This window comes from Hyla sarda, chromosome 1 (assembly GCF_029499605.1).
Source record: "Hyla sarda isolate aHylSar1 chromosome 1, aHylSar1.hap1, whole genome shotgun sequence".
NCBI lineage: Eukaryota > Metazoa > Chordata > Amphibia > Anura > Hylidae > Hyla > Hyla sarda.
Window position 1 is genome coordinate 293,686,709 of NC_079189.1, and position 13,108 is coordinate 293,699,816.

General features: G+C 42.7%; 1 protein-coding gene across 15 annotated transcripts in view; it reads left to right on the top strand.

Moving 5' to 3' along the window:
* LOC130267700 (uncharacterized) overlaps positions 1-13,108 on the top strand; it is a 309,666-nt gene that overhangs the window by 65,952 nt on the left and 230,606 nt on the right. For 2 of the 15 annotated variants that reach the window (XM_056517795.1, XM_056517830.1), the window contains exon 1: positions 10,023-10,295. The exons of 11 other annotated variants lie outside the window; for them this stretch is intronic. The gene's annotated coding sequence lies outside the window, so the exon portion shown is untranslated. Of the gene's footprint in view, positions 1-10,022; positions 10,348-13,108 lie in introns of those variants that run through there. 2 more of the 15 variants (XM_056517821.1, XM_056517805.1) reach the window with 2 other exon arrangements.

Sequence of the window (13,108 nt, forward strand, 5' to 3'; positions counted from 1 at the left end):
TTTGTCATGTCTCTTAAATCTCAAAAATGTTGTCATGTACCAGTAACTACTGGAACTCTCCTGGAGGTTTGGCTAATATGTTTTTACTTTTTGCAGACATTAGAGGGCTTCAAAGTTAAATGGGCACTGTCAGATAAAAAAACTTTTGATATGTTGTAAAGCATGCAAAACCAATAGGTTTTGCAATTGCTTTAATTAGAAAATTCTCAGTATTTCATACTGAAAAAACAGTCAAACAACTGCCCCCCCTGCCTGCTTGGACACATACTAGTCCTGCTGTGTCCATGCTTCATCACCTCTGTCATGGACACACTTCCTTGATTGACAGCTGTAAGCGCAGGGCTCATAGCTGGAGGAAAAATCCTCCCACTGTCAGCTTGTGTCCCGCTACTGTCAGTGAGGACAAGCTAGGAGTTGTAATTTTGCTAATGCTAGGGGAGATGTGGGCAGACAGCATACTGAGGGAGGGGGCAGAGACCTGCACAGTGAGGCCACGCCCCCTCCCTTTGAGAGGAATTCAGACTAGTGAGCTAAATTAAAAGTGTAAAAAAAATAAAGGTGATAGGCACATAAAAATTAGATGTACATACATGGTCAGGATTAGGTACTGAGCTATATATTTTAAAAAAAATGTTTTTTTTTGTTGGATCTGACGGGTACGCTTTAACCCCTTAAGGACCAGGCCATTTTATACCTTAAGGACCGGAGCGTTTTTTGCAATTCTGACCACTGTCACTTTAAACATTAATAACTCTGGAATGCTTTTAGTTATCATTCTGATTCCGAGATTGTTTTTTCGTGACATATTCTACTTTAACTTAGTGGTAAAATTTTATGGTAACTTGCATCCTTTCTTGGTGAAAAATCCCAAAATTTGATGAAAAATGTAAATTTTGCATTTTTCTAACTTTGAAGCTCTCTGCTTGTAAGGAAAATGGATATTCAAAATATATATTTTTTGGGTTCACATATACAATATGTCTACTTTATGTTTGAATCATAAAATTTATGAGTTTTTACTTTTGGAAGACACCAGAGGGCTTCAAAGTTCAGCAGCAATTTTGAAATTTTTCACAAAATTTTCAAACTCACTATTTTTCAGGGACCAGTTCAGGTTTGAAGTGGATTTGAAGGGTCTTCATATTAGAAATACCCCATAAAAGACCCCATTATAAAAACTACACCCCCCAAAGTATTCAAAATGACATTCAGTAAGTGTATTAACCCTTTAGGTGTTTCACAGGAATAGCAGCAAAGTGAAGGAGAAAATTCAAAATCTTCATTTTTTACACTCGCATGTTCTTGTAGACCCAATTTTTGAATTTTTGCAAGGGGTAAAAAGGAGAAAATTTTTACTTGTATTTGAAACCCAATTTCTCTCGAGTAAGCACATACCTCATATGTCTATGTTAATTGTTCGGCGGGCGCAGTAGAAGGCTCAGAAGGGAAGGAGCGACAAATGGTTTTTGGGGGGCATGCCGCATTTAGGAAGCCCCTATGGTGCCAGGACAGCAAAAAAAAACACATGGCATACCATTTTGGAAACTAGACCCCTCAGGGAACGTAACAAGGGGTAAAGTGAACCTTAATACCCTACAGGTGATTCACGACTTTTGCATATGTAAAAAAAATATATATTTTTTTTACCTAAAATGCTTGGTTTCCCAAAAATTTAACATTTTTAAAAAGGGTAATAGCAGAAAATACCCCCCAAAATTTGAAGCCCAATTTCTCCCGATACAGAAAACACCTCGCATGGGGGTGAAAAGTGCTCTGCTGGCGCACTACAGGTCTCAGAAGAGAAGGAGTCACATTTGGCTTTTTGAAAGCAAATTTTGCTCTGGGGGCATGCCGCATTTAGGAAGCCCCTATGGTGCCAGAACAGCAAAAAAAAAACACATAGCATACCATTTTGGAAACTAGACCGGGGTCCCCAGCACCCGGGGTGCACGTCCCGCACCCGCTCACGTCCTCCGGAAGAGGGGCGGAGCGGGTTGCGGGAGTGACATCCGCAGCAGGCGCCCTGATTGGTTGGCCGGTAATCCGGCCGACGAATCAGGGCGATCGTGAGGTGGCACCAGTGCCACCTCACTCCTGCAGACTCCTATCAGCCAATAATTCCGGGTCACCGGGTCACTGGAGACCCGATTGACCCGGAATCCGCCGCAGATCGCTGGACTGAATTGTCCAGCGATCTGCGGCCATCGCCGACATGGGGGGTCATAATGACCCCCCTGGGCGATATGCCCCGATGCCTGCTGAACGATTTCAGCAGGCATCGGGCACCGGCTCCGCTCCAGGTGGTTGCGGGGGGCCGGTAAAACACATGACGTTCTCATACGTCATGTGTCCTTAAGGACTCGGAAATGGAGACGTATGAGAAAGTCATGTGTCCTTAAGGGGTTAAGCAGCAGTCTTCAAAATTTTCACGAAAATTTCTAATCTGTATCTTTCAAGGACCAGATTAGTTTTGAGGTGGTTTTACGGTTAATGTTAGAAATCCCCCATAAATAACCCTATTCTAAAAAAAATGCACCCCTCAAAGTATTCAAAATGACAGAATTCAGAACGTTTGATAATCCAGGATAGTAGCAAAGTGGTGGAGAAAAATCAAAATCTCTGTTTTTTTTTTACACCATGTTCTTACAGCCACATTTTTTTCCCTCAGGGAGTAAAAGGAGACATAGCCTTACAAAATGTGTAACACAATTTTTTGTAAATATGGGGCAATACCCAATATGTGGATATAAAATGATCTGCGGGTGCAAGGCAGGGCTCAAAAGGGAAGGAGCGCCATTTGGCATTTGGAGAAAGAATTTTGCTTAAATTGTTTTTGGGGGCCATGTTGCATTTACAAAGCCCATGGAGCCAGAACAGTGGGAACTCCCCACATGTGACACCACACCCCTCTAGGAATTTAATAAGGGGTGCAGTGAGCATTTACACCCACAGGTATTTGACACAATTAAGGCACAATGGGCCGTGAAATTGAAAAATATTTATTTTTTACACTAAAATACTGGTTTAGAGTATGTAGAGTATTAATGTGCCCTATTTTTGAATGTAAAGTTCTCTGTTGGCACACACAAAAGAGCGCCATTTGCCTTTTGGAGAGAGAATTTGGCTGGAATAGTTTTTGGGGGCCATTTACAAAGCCCCCATGTTGCCCGGAAAGTGTAACCACTCACACGTGACTCCATTTTAAAAACTACACCCTCAAGGAATGTCAAAAAGGGTGCAATGAGCATTTAAACACTGCAAGTGTCGGACAAATTTTTGGAACATGGCTGTAAACTTGAATATTTTTTTTTTTTTTTTTTTTTACACTAACATGTTGGTGTAGCCCCAAATTTTTAATTTTTTAAAAGAGGTAAAAATAAGAAAAAGCACCACAAAACATGAAACACAATTCCTCCAGAGTACGGAAATACCCCATATGTGGATGTAAAGTGGTCTGTGGACACACGGCAGGGCTCAGAAGGAGCCCCATTGGGCTTTTGGAGAGCGTTTTTAGCTGGAATGGATATTGGGGGCCATGTCATGTTTATAAAGCCCCAATGGGGCCAGAACAGTTGAAACTCCCCACATTTGGAAACCACACTTCTCAAGGGACATAACAAGGGGTACAGCAGAGCACTTTACGTCCATATATGGGGTATTTCTGTACTCAGGAGAAATTGCTTTACAAATTTTGGGGGTGCTTTTTCTTTTACCTCTTGTGAAAATAAAAATATGGGACTACACCAGCATATTAGTGTAATTTTTTTTTTATACTAATATGTTGGTGTGGCCCCAAATGTTTCATTTTCACAATGGATAAATCAAGAAAAAGTCCCTCAAAATTTTATACACAGTTTCTCCTGACTACGGAAATTCACCATTTGTGGCCCTAAACTGTTGCCTACGACAGGGCTCAGATGGAGGGGCACACCCTCCTTACATGTGACTGAGGGACGATTTACAACACACAGAAATATACATCTCCTCTATAGGTGGTGTATATCTCTGTACCGAGCGAAAAGGCAGCCACAAAGCTGCTGGATTTACTAAGAGGACAAGGCCCCAATATCTCCAAAAGCCGTTGGGCAAACAAGTTTATTTGAGCTACCATCAAATTGAAAAAGTCCTCACTGAAAAAAAAAAGTCTCTCTCAATGAGGGCTGTGTAGTCAATTTGGATTCCTGGGTGGCCAACAAACCCAGGAATCAGTGGCTCATAAGTCTGGACTGGGGTCACCTATAAGTGGGACAGGAAATGTTTTTATGGGGACCTCTACTGGCATTGCCCTGCGACGCCCCCTTCTAGGGGGCTCATCATCACCGGATGATAACGAGGCGGAGGAGGAAGCAAGGTGGAGTCTTCCTCATCGGCGATATTGGAGCCAAAAATGGTGTATACCTCCACCAAAAAGAGCCTTATTTTTAAGGGGGGGGGGTGTTAGTCCGTAAATGTATATGTTTTCTCTTTATTTCAGTGAGTAGTGTAGTTTTTGTTTTGAATTTTTTTTATTTTACTTTTTCTTGAATAATGTAGGTTTGTGCCACCAATTATTTATTACATTTTTTTTTGGAGGGGCACTTTTGTTGTGCCACCAGCGACGGTTCTGTGCTGTGTGGCCAGAGCACAAAACACACCTGTACCCCCAAAAAGTGCTGATCAGTGATGAGGGCAGTTTGCACACAGGGTACAGTCCAGCAGGCAGCAGCAGACTGATGGGTCACAGGCCAGTGGCCCTCCAGATTTTGCAAATCCACAACTTTAAAAATCACAGGGTCAATAAATCAGTTGTGAATCTTGACAACAATCCCACCATGTACTAATCAACTACCGAGGAACTAGGATATATGATATAGTGAAATGTTTAAAGGATAACTGTAGTGGAACACTTTTTTATATATTCCCGTGCCTGGGCCTCAAAAATAAATGAAACAAACTTCTACATACCTTCCTACGTGCCCTTGTTGGTCTCGCACAGGCCTCACAGTCCAGCAGTGCTAACCTCATTCCACTTCCTGGTGACAGGGACGCTGTAGAGCCGTCGGCGTATCACCAGCTTCAACAATGTCCCGCCCCGGACGGTGATTGGCTGAGCCCACTGTCATGTAAGGACCTCTGGCCAGCTTCTTACATGACAGTGGGCTCAGCCTATCACCGGCCGGGGCTGGACATCGCTGCGGCCGGTGATACGCCGACGGCTCTGCGGCGTCACCATCCCCAGGAAGTGGAATGAGGTTAGCACTGCTGGACTGTGAGGCCTGTGCTGGACCAACAGGGGCACGTAGGAAGGTATGTATAAGTTTATTTAGTTTATTTTTGAGGCCCGGGCACAGGGATATATAAAAAAAAAAAGTGTTCCACTACAGTTGTCCTTTAAAACATAACCTTTATTGGATATATAGTAAAAGGTAGGTAAATAATACTTGTGTTCTGGGCTCCATACATGTACTAGAGACAGGAAAGATTGCCTACATACCTATACAAGATCTTACCCTAGCATAGCGGTCTGAGTTGTGCCATAACCGCGCAATGAGGGCACGCATATAGAGGGCATGCCCTATAGTGAAGGAATAAAGTAAGGGAGGGTTGGGAGGGTTCCACAAATGACACGTGCTCTGCCCCTGTAGGAGTGGAGGGAGTTATATACACACACCCCCACTTGTTCCCAATAAGCCCCGCCTGGAAGTGCAGGGGGCGATAATTACTTCCCCCCCCCCTCACACAAATACAGCCCTGCGGGCTTTATACTTGTGTTCGTGGGCTCCATACATGTACTAGCGACAGGAAAGATTGCCTACATACCGGTACAAGATCTTACTCTAGCATAGCGGTCTGAGTTGTGCCATAACCGTGCAATGAGGGCACGCCTATAGAGGGCAAATTGCAACCATGCTAGGATAAATACAATTCCTGAAATAACACATCCTACACCCAGCATCAATCTTCACATACCCGAAGTAGACTATACCTAGTGTACTGAAAGTGTAGCCGCGACCAACTAGTGACTACTAGAGGTGATAACCATACCTTGGAAACTGTGGTAGTAACGTCCATCTGTAAAGAAACGACCTGAGAATGATAACATTCCCTGCCAAATATACTAACTGAACTATACCTATTACCATCCCTACTTGTGACATTACTTCAAATGGAAAGGAAAGGCTAACTTCATGGCAGGTCTGACAAGCACCAATCCCCTGCTATTTAAGAGGCAAAAACTAAACTGACAGGTAAATGTCAAGAAATACCTATCTACCTGATAGGCCATGTGGGTCATGTCGCCTGACAAGGTTCACGAAGGCACCTTACCTGATTGAGACTAACAACAGACATACCTAACTAGCCAATGTACTGACCCAACTGGACTTTGGAGTGATGACCCGTTGCAGATGATAGATCCCTGTGTGAGCAACGTACCTGTAGACGTGACCAGTGTTTAGGTGAACCATCATGCCTGTAGACCTGACAGGTCTTTGACACCGTGTGCCTGAACCCGTCACAGGTCCCCGCGAAACCATCGAGCCTGTAGACATGACAGGTCTTTGTGAAATCATCGTGCCTGTAAACGTAACAGGGCTTTGTACACCACTTTTTTTTTTTTTTTAAATACGTAAGTGTGAAATGCCATAGTGAGATTGTATGTGATCTGAAACGTGTCAGATTACCTACACAACCATGTCAAAATCAATTGCTCTGAAATTAGACAGAAGCAACCACGATTCAATCCCCGATCCTAAAGAAATGAGTCATGTAACTGTGTATTAAATACACAATATATCTGCAACTAAATGCCGTCCCTCCTTAAAAGAGAATGTGCAACTATGCCGGATAGTTGAATCTGTGTACTATAACGAAATGATAACGTAATCAAGAAATACAACAGACGAGGTTGAATCTGACCTGAAAACGTGTCAGGTTATAACAAATATAACAAACGACAAAATTGCTCTGAAAACGAGTCAGTAGCAACTGACATTACCCCCTTTAACCTGAAGCGGAGTCAGGCAACAGGGTAACATCATGAGTATTCTTGACAAGAAACCTGTATGAAGCTGGCATGTTGCTCTGAAGGCCAATTGTGTCCAATACCCTAACCAAATGACCTACATCCACTGTATGCACCGCATGAAACATGTTGACCGTATGTACGGCATAACCTGCTAACAGTATACCCAACTACAAGTCGCTACTCAATATGTTATTGCTCTGAGACATGTCTGTAACAATAACCTATGTGGTGCATCCCCCTGCAGACGTGCTCAATATATCTGCTATGAATGTAAGCACAATATGAATACTGTAATCGTTTATTGTAAATATATGTACAGCCAGAGGTGCAACTGCTATTCAACACTAGGAACGAATGCACATAATAACCTACCCGCATACGACTATGGTAGTATGCAACAAATGCTGTGTACTGGTGCATGTATCATACCCAAGCTGGGAGCGTAAGTACCGTGAAAATGTAAGGAACGTTATGAATTCATGATCTAACACCATTATGAGTACAGCATACACGCCTAGAAAATAAAGTGTAAAAAGATAAGACAACGTGCAACTATGCCGGATAGTTGAATATGTCTACTATAAGTAACTGATAACGTGGTCGTGAAATACCACGGAGGAGGCTGTATCTGTCCTGAGAACGTGTCAGGTCATGACAATAAACCACACTGTAATTGCTCTGAAAATTCGTCGGTAGCAACCGACATTAACCCCTTAAGCTGAAGGAGTCAGGCAAATAGGGCAACATCCTAACAAAGCTGTATAAGCTTTCCGTATAAACACTATGCACGAATATGCAGTATGAAAGCTATGAGCATGAGTACAGTAAAGCTACGGGAGCATATGTGTAGTGTAGACTCTAAGGATGGAAATGCAGTAAAACTATTACCCATGTGCGGTACAACAAAATAAAGCTATGACTGTAACCAGACTATGAGTGTAACGTGCAACTATGCCAAATAGTTGAATCTGTGTACTATAACGAAATGATAACGTAATCGAGAAATACAAGAGACGAGGTTGTATCTGACCTGAAAACGTGTCAGGTCATAACATATACACAAACGACAAAATTGCCGACAAACGACATTACCCCTTAACCTGAAGAGGAGTCAGGCAACAGGGTAACATTGTGAGTATTCCTGAAATTGGTTGCTCTGAATGTGAATCAGTAACAACCGCGATTCAACCCCTAATCCTGAAGGAACGAGTCAGGTGACCGGGTATTGAACAGCCGATTAGTGCCACTAAAATGATGACCACCCTTTGAACGAGCACCTGTGCCGGATAGTTGAATATGTGTACTATAACTAACTGATAATGTAGTCGTGAAATACAACATAGGAGGTTGTATCTGACCTGAGAACGTGTCAGGCCATGACAATAAACAACAATGCGATTGCTCTGAACGAGTCAGTAGCAACTGACATTGACCCCTTAACCTGAAGAGGAGTCAGGCAATAGGGCAAAATCCTGACAAATAAAGACTATGCACGAATACACAGAATGAATGCTATGAACATACATACAGTAAAAGCTACGGGAGCATGTGTGTACTGTAGACGCTACGGATGAACATGCAGAATAAATACCATTACCCATGTGCAGTAAACGCTATGGATATTAGTGCAGAGAACATAACAGAATGAATGGTACATGTATGCAGAAGTACCGTATATACTCGAGTATAAGCCGAGTTTTTCAGCTTATACTCGAGTGAACTCTCCTCTCTCAGTAGTCTTCAACCTGCGGACCTCCAGATGTTTCAAAACTACATCTCCCAGCAAGCCCGGGCAGCCATCGGCTGTCCGGGCTTGCTGGGAGTTGTAGTTTTTAAACATCTGGAGGTCCTCAGGTTGAAGACCACTGCGGCCTTCGACATCATCCAGCCCTCCCACCCCCTTTAGTTTTGTATTCACCTCCACTCATGAACGTCCCTGTGCGTCGTCGTCAAGTCAACATGACTATTCCGGGGCCGGGCCCGAAGCGCGGAGAAGAGGCCCCCCGGTGAAGATGGACAGCCCGGAACGACTATCCCTCCCCACCGGACGGTCCCTGAAACACAGATGGCCCGGACCAGCGCACCCTAATGTCCCGCCGAGCGGAGGTGAGTACAAAACTAAAGGGGGTGAGAGGGTGGGGGGGGGCTGGATGATGTTGAAGGCCGCAGTGGTCTTCACAGAAAAAATGGTGCAATCCAGCTCCCTAAAACTTCAATATTTTATTAATCCATTAAAAATAGAACAAAAAACCTGATGACATGTGGTGATGATGAAGGGGGGTGGGATGATGACAAGGGGATGATGAAGGGGGTTGTGGGATGATGACAAGGGGATGATGTATTTCCCACCCTAGGCTTATAGTCGAGTCAATAACTTTTCCTGGGTTTTTGGGGTAAAGTTAGGGGCCTCGGCTTATACTCGAGTATATACTGTAATACAACGTGTTAGCATAATAATTACTACCATTGTATGTACAGAATGAATGCTACGAATGTCCGTGTGGTGTATTGCTACAATTATATGTGCAATATACATGACGTGAGCATGTCTGTGGTATGAATACAACGAGCGTATATGTAGTATAAATGCTATGAGCGTATAGTGGTATGATACTATGAGCAGTATAATGCTATGAGTATACTTGCGGTATTAATGCTAAGAGCGTATGTGCCTGATGGAGGCCATGTGTATGTGTAGTATAAAAGCTACAAGTAGATGTGCAGTATAACCGTCGAGCATATGTGTGGCATGAGTGCTATGAATTAATATGTGGTATGACGCTATGAGGTATGAGTACTATGAGCAGTATAATGCTGTAAACATGCTATGAGCGTGTGGCCACAATCGCACGAAACAGCATGACAGTATGTGTGAGAACCGTATGAACCTGCGTGTATGAATGCAGTGAACGTGTGAACAACAAAACCATGACCGTGTAACCAATATAACTGCCATGAGCGTATGAACCCTGCGTGTATGAATGCGGTGAACATGTGAACAACTTAAGAACCGTGAGCGTGTGACCACTATAACTGACATGAGTGTATGAACCGTATAAATTGCCATAGGCAGTAAACTGCCGTAACCAGTATGAAATACCGTTAACATATGAGCAGAATGACACTTTGAGCGTATGAACCAGTGATAAGTACGAGGTGTGTGACTGCCATGAACGTAACATGGATAGAAAGAACGTAAGACCATGAACATGCCAAGAATATATGAACAGCAGAAATGCCAAGTTTGTGGACAGTGTAAAACACCAGCGAGTGAGAGAATAACCATGAGGTGAACAGCATAAACGAGTTTGCACAGTATAAATGCTGTGAATATATAATCAGTGAGTATATGTACCGTATAATGATATTAGCACATGAAATTGTATACATACTATGCGCGTACGAGCAGTGTGCCATAAGCGTATGAATTAGCCATGAGAGTACGGACGATAAGAAACTCATGGAGTTATTAAACCGTGAAGATGCTCTACACGTGTGCACCTTGTACCAGTAATGCGTGTATGCCTATTATAAACCAAGCGTATGAACCGTATGGATACCATGATCGTGCAAATAACGAGTATTACACTGTGTATACTATGATTTAATTAGATGTAGCCTATGTTATATCTCTACAGAGCATTGCACCCTACTGTATACAGTATGCTATAATGAAACAAGACACTACGGAGCATTGCACCACCACACACACAGCATATGCTACCCGGCAACGAGATCCTCTGCAGAGTATTGCACCACACCAAACACAGTACATGACACCCTGTGTCGCAACGAGACCCTTCGCAGAGCACTGCACCACACTGCACATGCTAATTGTAACGACCATCTGCAGAGCATTGCACTATACCCTATATAGTATGTTTTATTGAAACAATCCCATCTGCAGAGCTTTGCACAAGCTGTATAAAGTTTGTTTGTAATGAGACCATCTGCAGAGTATTGCACTATACTGTATATAGTATATATTATATTGTAATGATACCATCTGCAGAGCATAGCACCATAGCTGTATATCATGTATACTATATTGTAACAAGACCATCTGCAGAGCACTGCACTATACTGTTATACAGTACATGTTATATTGTAACAAGACCCTTTGCAGAGCATTACACTGTACCATATACTGCAAGGGCACCATATACCCCGCAGAGCACCGCAGCACACAGCAAAAGTTATATTGAAACAACTCTGCAGAGCATTGCACCACACTGTATACAGCAAACGTTATATTGAAACAACTCTATAACTTTACTCCTAAAGCACTAGTGTAACATCTGCTTTAAGGACAGCACCCAAAAAAGCCCTTTTTAGGGCTCAAATATCAGTCCGTGTGTCGTGCAACAGCTGGAGGCACCTTGGTTGGGAGGGAACCGCTGGTTAAAAGGGGTACTCCAGAATAAAACTAAAGTTCCTTCAAGCAACTAACTACTACAGTATTAAAAGGGCTGAAAGATATCAGTCCATGTGTTTTGCAACAGCTGGAGGCACCCTGGTTGGGGGACCACTGCTTTAAAGGGGAACTCCGCTGGCAAGCTTTTTTTCTTTAAAGCAACTAACTACTACAGTATTCAAAGGGCTGAAATATATCAGTCCGTGTGCTTTGCAACAGCTGGAGGCACCCTGGTTGGGGACCACTGCTTAAAAGGGGAACTTCGCTGTCAAGTTTTTTTTCTTTAACCCCTTAAGGACCCAGCCATTTTACACCTTAGGACCCGGCCATTTTTTGCACATCTGACCACTGTCACTTTAAACATTAATACCTCTGGAATGCTTTTACTTATCATTCTGATTCCGAGATAGTTTTTTCGTGACATATTCTACTTTAACATAGTGGTAAAATTTTGTGGTAACTTGCATCCTTACTTGGGGAAAAATCCCCAAATTTTATGGAAAAATTTGAAAATTTAGCATTTTTCTAACTTTGAAGCTCTCTGCTTGTAAGGAAAATGGATATTCCCAAAAACATTTTTTTATTCACATGTACAATATGTCCACTTTATGTTTGCATCATAAAATTGACGTGTTTTTACTTTTGGAAGACACCAGAGGGCTTCAAATTTCAGCAGCAATCTTCCAGTTTTTCACAATTTTTCAGGGACCAGTTCAGGTTTGAAGTGGATTTGAATTGTCTTCATATTAGAAATACCCCACAAATGACCCCATTATCAAAACTGCACCCCCCAAAGTATTCAAAATGACATTCAGTCAGCGTTTTAACCCTTTAGGTGTTTCACAGGAATAGCAGCAAAGTGAAGGAGAAAATTCACAATCTTCATTTTTTACACTCGCATGTTCTTGGAGACCCAATTTTTGAATTTTTACAAGGGGTAAAAGGAGAAAATTTATATTTATATTTGTAGCCCAATTTCTCTCGAGTAAGCACATACCTCATATGTTTATGTAAAGTGTTCGGCAGTAGAGGACTCAGAAGCGATAAGGGGATTTTGCAGAGTACGTTTTTCTGGAATGGTTTTTGGGGGACATGTTGCATTTAGGAAGCCCCTATGGTGCCAGAACAGCAAAAAATATCCACATGGCATACCATTTTGGAAACTGGACCCCTTGAGGAACGTAACAAAGAATAAAGTGAGCCTTAATACCCCACAGGGGTTTCACGACTTTTGCATACGTAAAAAAATGTAAAAAAATTTCACTAAAATGTGTGTTTCCCCCCCAAATTTCACATTTTTGCATGGGTTAATAGCAGAAAATACCCCCAAAAATGTGTAACCCCATCTCTTCTGAGTATGGAGGTACCCCATAAGTTAACCTGAAGGGCACTACGGGCGAACTACAATGCTCAGAAGAGAAGGAGTCATATTTGGCTTTTTGAGAGCAAATTTTGCTTGGGGGGCATGTCGCATTTAGGAAGCCCCTATGGTGCCAGGACAGCAAAATAACCCCACATGGCATACCATTTTGGAAACTAGACCCCTTGAGGAACGTAACAAGGGGTACAGTGAGCATTTACCCCCCCCACCCCCCCCCCCACTGGTGTCTGTCAGATCTTTGGAACAGTGGGCTGTACAAAATTTTTAATTTGCACAGCCCACTGTTCCAAAGATCTGTCAGACACCA